Below are 12,078 nucleotides of genomic sequence, written 5' to 3' on the forward strand. Positions count from 1 at the left end.
TGAGGGAGTTACCCACTGAAGAAGCCATAACCATAGAAAAAAACATGTAAGTAGGGAGGACCCAGGGGCACCCCAGCCTCAGCTGTTTTTGAAGTCTGAACCCATGCTGTCATCCCAGCTTGCCTAGCATGCAATCTGATTGGACTAACCTGTGCTTAAGATCACCAGGCTGAAGCAAGAGAAAAGCTTCAGCAATTCTTCTCTGTGTCTGCAATCCCAAGGTCAAGCAAGGCCATGGCCAATGTCCTCCAGCAACTATTCTACAAAGCTTTGCAATGGCATTGTGTGACTGATCTCAACACAGATACATGAAACTCAGATCATGGGCCACATCATGCTTTACTCAATACTCTGACAGCAGAGATATCATCACATAGGCATTGGTAAGTTTCCAGCTTTGAAAATGGTTGTCTCAAAAAAGGAGGGTGGGAACTGAGGAAGAGCACAGACACTGGAGAGAGCGGTGGTGAGGAAGGAAAAGGAGTTTGAAAAGACATGCGACATCACAGCTGAAGCATTTGAGAACCATAAAAATAATGAAATATTTTCCATTTGCCCTATCAAGGCTGTTCACAGCCATCAGACCAGGTCAATAGAACAGACACTTTTTTGTTCAATCCAACTTTGACACTTGGTTGAACCCCTTGAAAGTGTTCTCATGCAGCAAAACCACAATGCTACTCCCAGCTCCCTATGAGCTGTCAGGAATTGTCACACTTCCAGGAAAAGCGTGGGGCAAAATGAGAAGGAAAAGGGATTTACAATGCTTACATAGCTGTTAGAGCAGCTTCTGCAATACAAAATGTTAATGGTAGTGCAGCTCAGCAAAGCCATTCTTTAGCCCTAAAGTAATCTTAAAAAACCCAACAAAACAACAAAAAAACAACCACCATGTAATAAAGGATATTCTGGTACTGAAAAACAAGCAGCGTAACATGGAAGGACAGTGTGGTATAGAAGAAGAAATTTTGTATGACATACCGGCTCCTCATGTGAAAAATGGTCTAGGATGCCATTCATTATTTTGGTCTGCAGTTCTTAAAGAACACAAAGTGAATATACAAAAGGCTTCCCTCCTTTGATAGCATTATCCTTTCAAGTGTGGAGGTATGTTTGATTAATGTCTGCCAACCTAAGGGATGTCACATTTGTGTTGCGTGAAACACAAAATGACATAGGACTCATTGTCATGTTTCCTGATAGTGCTTTCATGTTCAATTATATTGGTTTTTAAGCTGTTTGTTTTGCTTCTGCTGTTTGCATGGACTCACGTGAATAGTTTAGTATTTGGGTCATGTGGCTTTGGTCACATGTGGCAGAGTTTATACTCTTCTATACGTTCTTCTATAAATAGGTGCTGAGAATATCCTGCTTCATCTCTGCATTTGACTCCTAGATGCAACATTCACAGATGAAACTCCCTTGTGCGAAGCAGAGCTGAATGTTTACAAATGTGTTTGACAGAGGTAGGTTTTCTGCTAAAAACTCTGTCCAAATCATATTTCTCTTACTAAAATGAGGAGAGTTCATAAAACGTGAATCCCTGTTTGATGGGAAACATGGTGCTTAGAAATACCATCATGTTGTGAAACAAGACAAAATAGTTGAGATCAGTTGTATGGTGACATTGTTTTTTCTCTAATTTTGTAGACATAAAGAATTCAGCTGCAACCCTGTTTTAGTTTTTTCTGGCCCCAGGGTACCCTGTATCAGTTGGATGCTTCAATAGGTGGAAGAATAACTGATTATTTTCTGAAGGGAAAATTGGCTGCTTTTTTCAATTTTTTTAAATGGGCTTTTAATTTTTATTTTTATTTTTTTTTTTTTAAACTGACCATTCTGTTCTACCTTCTGCTCTGCCTGCAGTTGCCAGGGCTTCCTTCTCTTTTCTCCACCCTGTTTGTAACCCCAGGCAATGAGAGTCAGCTGGGAAGCACAGGAATGAAACAGCATTCTCAGGATTCCTTCTCTCCCCACACACCCTAACACTGCTCTTTGGTGACAATATAATCTGTTGCAGTAACAGTTATAAAATTACCTCTATGATTCTGATTATTTTTTCCAGACAGATGCCACTAGGTTGCTTTATTATAATTGGATGCATTCTTATTATTATATACTCATTCACATTTCTCAAGCACAGGACCTACCTAGGATCAACAAATGGCAGACAACTCTGCATTTGCTCTCATGCACCCCCTCCTCAGTTGCTGTTGATTCTTCCTGCATGCTGCTCCCTCAACTCTTCTGTGCCTCAACATTTTTGTCCGCTTTGCCAAGTTCCTCAAACATCTGTTTCCTTCACCTCTGCTCTTGTTCTCAAGAACATCTCTGGCAAAAGCCTGTGACCAGAATGACTTTCACCACCAGAAAATTAACCTTCCCTCTTTTGCTTTCTTCTCAGTATAATGCTTCCTCCAGCACAAGTAAGTTTCTGGACTGCAATGTCTATGACCTCAGTTCAGATCTTTGCCTTTCTCTACTTCCCTTTTCACTGCACAAGACTGTGGCAATCTCTCAAAAGCTTGACAGAGCATGACTTGGTCTTCCTCTTATCAGTCTACCTTTGCCTTTAGTGATTACCCAGAATTCTCTTCTATAAATTCTCTACTGCAGATCCATAAGTTTCTCATCTGTTTTCCTCTAGCCAGTTCATAACCACCTCCTTAAATTTCCCCTCAGGCGCCTGCTGCACTTCCCCACCCCCACACACACTCTTTTCTCTTAAAATTGTAATATGTAACAATCTCTTCCCCCTAAAACACAAACAAAAAGCCAACAACACAGAAACACAACAACTGCTTTTCATTCAGTGTTGTCAATACCACAACACAGAGGGTTTTTTTCCACACCACTTCCAGCAAAGATCCTCTCTAGTCTGGCTTTCCTCATCACATTTCAATAAAGATGCTGTAATTAAAGTTTCAAATTAATATTTCCTAGACAAATCTCACAGCCACTCTATGGATATTTCATTCTCTCTGTATCATTATTTTCAATGCTCTCCAGTGCAAATATTCAAATATTCACCTTCTCACACCCCTAATTTCATTGATAACATATCCCCAATTGCCCTATTTCTTCCACTGATCCTCTGGAAGGACACTCCCATTCTTTCCTCCAACTTTCTGTGGGACTTCTGTTCTAAATTATGTTATCCTTTAATATATTTCAGCCTCTTTGCAAGACTAAAGACTTGCTTGTTGACTGCCCATGTTCATGGCAGGAATCTTTACGAGCATCACAGCAACATGATGGATCTGTGGCCAGCAGATAAAGCCCAGAATACATTTACCATGCTCCTCTTGGAGCATGGTAAATGCTCCTCATGCTCCTCTTACCATCTCTTGATTTCAATCACAGTGAAAAATTTGAGAATATTTCTTCGCAGTGATCTTTCTAGTCTTCACATTCAGATCAGATCTAATTTTCACAGCTGAAACTTCCCATACCTCTCAACCCTTTGCAGCTTGGCTAAAAATCCTTCTTCATCTAACTTAAGCAACTTTGTCTCTAAAGTGAAGCAAGTTAAAAAGATCCTTTTTCCTGGCTTCTGCTCTGGGACTTCTCTCTAAGCATATCTTGAGTTACTGCTCCTTCCTTAATGTACTTTCAGTTTTTTCTGATGGAACAAATACTGTGTTCATTTGACTTCTGAAAGGCTTAGAAACATTGAAAGAGCCATGAAAAAAACCCAACAACAAAAACCAGTTCAAAAATTACTCACCTTCCTCCTTTTTCCCTAAATTGAGCAGAGCTCATACAACAGGCAGGAAGGGGTAAAATAGCTTGGGAGACCAAGGCAGCTGGTGTCATCAGACAACTGCTCCCAGCTGTTTTATATATGGGACAGGAAGAGGAAATTAGAAGCTAGAGTAGGAGGATAATTCCCTGTTCAGAAGCTTAATGTGAAAAGACTGCTGTATTAAGGGCTGTATTTGTTTGTACTACATAAAGATTTTAACAATTAGGAAGTACTGCCAGTGTTGCAGGAAAAAAAGGGGAAAACATTGTTATTTATTTTTCTGTGGCTTGTGTCTTTTACTTTTGCTTTGAATATGTTTTATCAGGATACAAAAAATTCCAACTGTTTTTTCTGGATATACCTTTCCTATTCTTTGCCCAGTTCTTATATGTTTTCCTTTAAATAGTCATTTGTCATAAACTACAAATTCTGAAAATTAATATATGATCTAATTCCTATTAAGGTTTCAGTCTTGACTCCATGCCAATTTGAATAATTCTTCCAACATAAACTTTAACTACAGGATCACATAGCATGTTTGGTCTCCAAAGTACTTGTATGAAATTTCTGCAGCCTATCAAACAGCTGGTTTGGACTATCAAAAAGTCACAGGTGCAAGCAGTTTGCCAAGAATTTTTGGAAAATATTGCAACTAGATTGAACTTTTTAGCTTAGTTGCTCTCAGAAGCAGCAACAAGAAGGAGATTACTGTTCTCCTCCTGCTCTTAAACTGTGAATAATATATCCATTTCTCTGTTCTAGTGGTAACTTCTTTCTTCTAATACCTAAGTAAATTCACTAGTTTATAGAAAGAAGCCCTGCTCATAAGAAAGAAGAGGAATACTGAGTCTCCTGTCTTTCTGCAGTTTTTGATTACATAATTTTTTCATTAGGCATGGCCTGTATTACAAGTTATACACAGCTTAGAATCACCAATTTTGTCATAATTTGCAGCAGAACTGCTATAAAATGAAGCAAACTCTTTTCTATAACTTAATCTTATTTTTCCTTTCATTAATAAAAAGACACAGTCCATGCTACATTTGGTGTGAATCAATGAAGACTAATGGAATCATACTTTACACACTTGAAATGAGAACTAAGTTGAAAATTAATACGGAAATTTGTACAATGTACTTAGAAATTTACCATTACTGCACTAAAAAACTACAGCAACATAATAAAAAAAAGCCCATAATGGCTGCAGATCTCTTTCACCAACTTACAGTTTTCCTTTGTATCGTAAAATACAACTTTTTAAAATGTTTGAAAAATTTAATTTCTTATATTTAGTTTCTAAACTATTGCAAAATGTGTCTACTGTGTAATGAGAAAGTTCTAAAGCCAAGATCAATTGGCATATGTGAGAGACAGACATAAATATTCTCATAATCATTGCCTGTTCAGCAGGTATACATTGTTGTATTTTTTTTCTTTGAATTTTGTCACCCTTTAGGATCAAAGTATGAGAAAAAAAATTATTGCTGTTGATACACTTCAGGATTTTAGACAGTGGATGTTGTCAGAACATCTTCAGTTCCACAACATTCATGCAATGGAGTTTTCTTCATTGCACATACCATCTGTAATGATGATGCTTCCTTCAAGTTTAGGGATGACAAACAGAAGAATAAGTGGCCCTACATGATCTAGTTGCCTAAAGAAATCACTTGCTGCAAACACCTCACCGTGGCTCCACACCAGCTCAGTTTTGATGGGTTTCCACCTTCTACAGGAAGATTTAGGCATATTGGTAGATTATTGGTAGATTTCCAGATTTAATCTCAAACTGTCTCAAAGTAAAACAAGCCATGTACTTGGAATAGAAATATTTTCCTGTCAGTGCTATATATTGTTTTTTGCAGCTATGACAATGCTATTTTTGACTAGGATTCTCCACCCACTTTTGACAATGGCAAAGAAATGCATTATTTCCAAGTGTCTAGCATCCCTGGAGTATAAATGGAGTATGTGAGCTGCAAATGAGGTTTTCTTCACATACACAGGATTTACTTCCGTGAGTAACCCTGCTGAAACCACCTAAAAGACTTGCTTTTTGCAAAATCTCAGGGTTTACACACATAGCGGAGTCTTATATGAAATATTATTGATATTCTTTGATGACTACATATTGAATATGGGAGGAGGGAGCAAAACACTAACAATCATTTTAGCTGTAGTTGCTATGATATTAAAATAGACGTGCATTTATTTGTATGTACTTAAATATGAAGACTTAAAACCTGAAGCAATGTTCTTAAATACGTTTTTAAGGACCACCTAGTGGACAAACTTCATACAGCAGTTTTATGTAATAATTACACACTCCTCTTTTGGAAAAAAAGTAACTGAATCTATATAGGCTAGGTTGGATGGGGCTTTGAGCAGCCTGGGGTAGTGGAAGATGTCCCTATCCACAGCAGAGGGGTTGAAACCAGAGGATCTTTAAAGTCCATTCCAACCGAAACCATTCAATGGTTCTATGGTCCCTTCCAACCCTAACCATTCTGTAATTCTATACAGGAGTGTAACAGACAGGGGAAGAAATGCAGTCACTTATGGCTTTGTTGCAAACTTCCAATAATATTTATCTGCCCTTGATAAATGTCAGTGTAGAAAGAAAATTTCTTTGCCCAAATCTATACATTAAAAACTCAGTATGTTGATTTTGCTATGTTCCTTTTTTTTTTTTTACATGAAAAAAAGATTGAAGCAGAGGGGCTCTTTAATGAAAATTATAGAAAACTTTTTCTACCAGATATATGTAAATACCTGCTTAATTCTAACAGAATCTGCATTCCATGCAGCTACATGTTATATCTTCAGTCTCCAAACCACAGTAAACTGTAAAGTGGAAGCAAACAAAATCTATATTAAAAACTAATGATGTAAAAAATGTCTTCAGTAGCAATAATCTAAAATGTGAGTAACCTCAGACATGCTGCTTTCCTCCATTATGGACATTTAAAAATATATTTTCTCAGTTCAACTGGATTTCGCATAGTTAGCAATATATATTCACCCTATTACATAAAACATACCTTGTCATGTGCAATGCAGAGTTACTGCCTATGTTATAAAGCATAAAGATGTATTTGTTTGTCTTTCTAACACAATTTCCTCAATTTATCTTCATTCAGATTTGTTAAATATTCATTTATTCATTGCAGAAATGTGCATATTTCCTTATTCTGCACTCAGACAAATAGCTAATAAGGGATGGACCTTAACTTACAAACCTTATTTTTCTGTCATTTGGCTGTTTCTAAATATACCAGGAAGCACTTGAACATACTCTGAATATACCAGGAAGCACAGATTGACGGAGGCATTCTTTTCCTCTTGTCTTTTCTATCACTGGCACAAAACAACATATTTTGTAAAATAATTTAAAAAAGGGTTTGATGCTTTGTGCTACTTATTCTGCTGTCATACAGACTCTGGAAATATGGCCATTACTGTGCAGCAGTAATGAAAATGAATTTTTATGAGCATACTCTATGGCATGAAATGGTTATTTCTCATGAATGCTTATAAAACACTTCCCTTCCTATCACAGGGACCCCCTCTATACCCTTTATATGGTCTGGGGCCAACCAGTTCAAGGGAAGTGTTTGTGCTCAAGAGAAATATGTCATCGTGGAAATTCACAGCTATTTCTGTGGAACATTCTACTGTTGGACAAGCAGAAAGCAAAGAAAAAAAAAAAAGTGGCCATCATGTTTGGAGCTTGAGTGAAAAATACATGCTTTAGCAGTCACCCCTTTGTACAAGCTGAAGTGGGCCAGTTCTGGCTGGTAAGCAATTTAGAATTTGAACATGTTCACTAATGAAAGGAAAAATGTGAATAGGGTTAGGGTGAGAAATGAGACACACACACCTCATCAGATTTTAGGCATTTTAGGTAATGACTCATATTAAAATCCTAGCCCTCGTCTGTTGTCTTGGATATGGCCACAGTCCTCTAAGGAGGTTTGTCTCTCTTGGTCTGAATGCTATTTTCATGTTGGGGTTACGTCACATAATCAGGGCTAATCAGAGTTACTGGTTAATCTGAAACCCCAGTAATCATAGAATCATAGAATCATAGAATCCTAGGGGTTGGAAGGGACCTCGAAAGATCATCTAGTCCAACCCCCCTGCCAGAGCAGGGTCACCTAGAGTACATCACACAGGAAGGCGTCCAGGCGGGTTTTGAATGTCTCCAGAGAAGGAGACTCCACAACCTCTCTGGGCAGCCTGTTCCAGTGCTCTGTCACTCTCACAGTAAAAAAATTTTTCTGATATTCACCTTAAACCTCCTATGCTCCAATTTGTATCCATTACTCCTTGTCCTATCACTGGTCATCACTGAAAAAAGCTTAACTCCATCTTCTTGACACTCACCAGTAATGGAGGGGAGGGAGGAAATGGCACAGCCTATTTGAGCCCTACCCTACTGTGAACTGGTAGGATGTCCAGAACCTCTTGTTACCTGCCACTTGTGATCCTCTCCACAAGTTCATCATCTCCCCTTTGCCCATGTGGTCTTGGCTCAATGAAGATTTGGGTAGGAGGCTCCAAGGATAAGAGAGTTTGGGCAGCTGCATTTCTACAGGCTAGATTTTACCTGTGGAATTAACAAAAAAAAAAAAGGCTACGTCACACTCTAAATTTTGGCAAAAATCTTTTTTTCAAAATGTCATATAGAATGTGTTCCCACTCACTTGAAGCTCAGAGCTAGTAGATGAAAACCAGCAATTAAAATAATTATAAATATCCCAGAATAGCTGCACTGAACACAAACTGAAGAAAGTGGGGGGAAAAAAGTAAGCAACATCACTCATTTGAAGTCTACTTAGTGAAATGGTTTCTGCATGAACAATCTGCAATTGCTTCAGGAATTTGGGTGATGCCAAATCCTTTGTCATTGTTAAATGATATATATGAATTTTTTAGGAAGTGATTGGAAAATTTGGTATCAAGTGGCCTAAAAATTTCCTTGGTGCTAAGAGCCTGAGTTATTCTGAAGCCTCTGCTAAGTTGTCTAAGTTACTGTAGTCAGGCACAGGACTGTCTAAACTGCACAAGTCTCCCCCACAGTCATCCTAGAGGCCAGGACACTGCTGAACTCCACAGCACTTCCATCTAGAACCCCTGCTTCTCAGCATACACACTGTGCACTGGAGTTTGGAAGATCTCTGCAAAGCTTGTTCCACATTCTCTACATCAAAGGAATCCTTTTGCTGCAGAACTGGGACTTTTATGACTCCCTTCTGCTACATTAAAGGGACTGGATTGAGGATCTTCACCATTTGTGCAAAAGACTTCCTTCTTCTGTACTTACTTGGGGTTAAACAAACAACTTATTTTTATATGACCCTCAAAACCAGCTTGAAAGCATGAGAAAATCAGCTGCAGCAAGCTGTGTTCTGCTACCAGCAGCAAAACAGAGGAAGACTTCAACATCTGTGATTTTATTTAGAACAACTGTGCCTAGGACAATTACTACAACTGCTGGATTATAGGCAAAGAAATCTCACTTGCCTGTTCAAATTCAGTTCAGCAGTCCAAAAGGACTGATAAGTGTGATCGTCTGATGCTCACCCATATAAAAGTTTACAACCCTAATGAGATTCACTTACATAAAGATTGCTGTCACCAGTACAGCTTACTGTCTGGGTTAGCAGAAGACAGCATCCCTGTCACAGTTCTGTGGGTTTTTTAAAATTTTATTTTTTTTTATTCAGGGTGAACACACCTTGAGTGAGTATTCACATTGCTGCTGTTCATGTTTTATTTATTCTATGAATAAATTCACAAATGAAGTTGGAATTAACACTTGTAAGAAAGAGAACAACTCCCTGATGAACTCCAATCTCTTTCTAGTAGAGAAACAGTTACATTCCTGAGGGCGGGGCTTGGCTTCAATATGTTCAATTTTGCAGTAGTTTCAAGTTGCTCTTTTGTTCTTTATGTCTTTATTGATGTCAGGCCATGACATGAACTGCACACATCAGGTTTTGGGACCCTGTCACCTGTCCTATAGCAGAGTTTAGAATGTCCCTAAAACATGGGATTGCTTATTCCTAAAACCAAGGAAATTAGTAAAGCTGTTAAATGTGGTGGATTAGCCAAAACATAAAACCAAACACCCTCTCTCCCGCCTTTTTCTCCGCCCGCCCCGCCCCGCCCCCCCCCCCCCCTCCCCCCCATCCAGGAATTCCTTCTGGTACTCTGATGTTTTCTCCAAGACCTATTATAACTATCTTCATTTTCTAATGCTATCTGCTCCATGTTAAGCAGCAGAGACACTCAGTCTAGCTGCCAACATCTTTTACCAAAGCTTAGCAAGCTGGTGGCTACCAACTCCAGTTTAACTGGTTGGTTTTTTGTTTTACAAATACATTTTCAACTCACAGATATTGTAGCTGAATTTGAGCTGGATCTGGCAAAGTTCATACTGTTAAGGACCATGAGAAGTGCACAGATGAAACCATGAGGGATTATTTAAGCCTGTCTAGAAATGCTTGTCATTACACACTTGTCTGCTATTTACTGCCAGAGTAGACCACTACTGAGTGTGTGTGCCACTGGGTGTGTATGAGGTGGAAAAACCAAACAAACCACAATTGGCTCCCAAGGTATCCCTGCTGCTACTGTAAGATGTCTTCTCATAGACTGTCAATGCTTCTTGCATCAGTGCTGCTGGTATTGGTGAATGTAGATTTGTCATTTGAAATGCAAAATTTTAAAGCTGTATTTACACAGCAGTTAGCTGTGATGAGTTCCAAAGGCCTCTTCAGTCTAAGGGGGATTTACAGCACTCTTTAGAAAGATACAAGACACATCTCCCTGTTAACTTCTGTGAAGGGTCATAGTCAGCTATTTTGGAAAGTACATGGACTAAGGAGGAAAGGAGGTGGGCAGAAGAACACGTTCTTGTTTATATTGTAGTAACAAGTTCCTTCTACAGCTTCCTAATGCATCATAGACCAGAAGCCCTGTGGTGTCTTTTCTGGTGACAGCTGTGGCTGTGTAAAGATTTTCCAGGGCATGAAGGAGGGGCTGCATTCTGCTTCCCTACACCTGAATTTTGGAAGGAGGAAGGGTTTAAATCCAAGGACCTCTCCCATTCCTGCCCTCTAATGGTGGCAGTATCCCCAAGGAGAAGATCCCACACAGCCTCTAAAATACTTCTTGTGCTGAGTTATGTGGTTTTGCTGTAGTTGTTCTGTAATTTTCAATAATTCAGAAAGAGGCAACATCTAATTCTTCAACATGCCCTCATTCAGGGTGAATAATCTTCCTGTAACAGATAAAAAGCTTGGTTCTGTTCCGGTTTGCATTAAGTCTACCTTTTTAAATAACAGGTTATGTCAGAGTAGAATTGGGCCCTTTACTTGCCTAAGGCATTGAGCATCTTTTACCTTTGCACACAGTTGTCATGGCAAATAATTTCTACTACAAGCTTCTCATGTCCTTATTTCCATTTTTCTTCTCCTTTTTTAATGGAGTGTTTAGAATACCCCTCCCTGCACATGCAAGTAGTTACAAGCAGAAGTGCTGTAGGGATCTGTCTGTTGCTGAACGGCAGTCCTAGCCCTTTTCACTCTAATCCTGAAGTATTCCTGGGGAGGGGCTGCCAACTCTGACACACCATACTGTGATTAACCTGCTCCTCTGTTACTGCGGGCACTGCCAGGGGAGGGTCACAGGCAGGGGAATGTCACCCTGTCACACGGAGCTACCTGGGGGGACAGGAAACCATCTTTTACTCAGGACCAGGCAATGCCATGTGTTCAAGAACAGCACCACCTAAACCCACCTCCAGGGACCAAAATCAGGTATGAAATGGAGGAAGGTCTAAGTTACAGGATGAAAAATGGCTCTCAGTGGGGCCACCCATGAAGGGACAAGGACGGGGTGTAAATTTCCCTAGCTTTGACTCCCCTCTAAATTTTTAGACTCCAAGTTTGAGAGAGATAAAAACCAAAAGCACCTGCCGGGCATTCACACCTTTCACCACCTCCTCACGTCCTCCTGCTCCTGCTGTCAGGCAGCCCAGCGTGCTCGCCCATTTCTACAGCAATGAAATCCGTCTTCATCTGTGATTTCTAGGACAAGCCCTTGTTCAGCATTCTTATCATTTTTCTGTCCCTGATTTGATTTTCTCTTTGTCCTCAAATGCAATTTTCCAGCAAACCAGCCCGCTGCCGGCCAAGGCTGCGCCCCTTCGGCACACTCCGCCCGGCCCAGCTGCCGAGCTCCGGCCGCCCACCCCCTCCCTCGACCAGGAGAGCCGGGAAACACGTCGCCCCGCCTCGCCAGGGCCGGCCCCGCCCGCAGCCTCC

Source organism: Apus apus, chromosome 6 (assembly GCF_020740795.1).
Source record: "Apus apus isolate bApuApu2 chromosome 6, bApuApu2.pri.cur, whole genome shotgun sequence".
NCBI lineage: Eukaryota > Metazoa > Chordata > Aves > Apodiformes > Apodidae > Apus > Apus apus.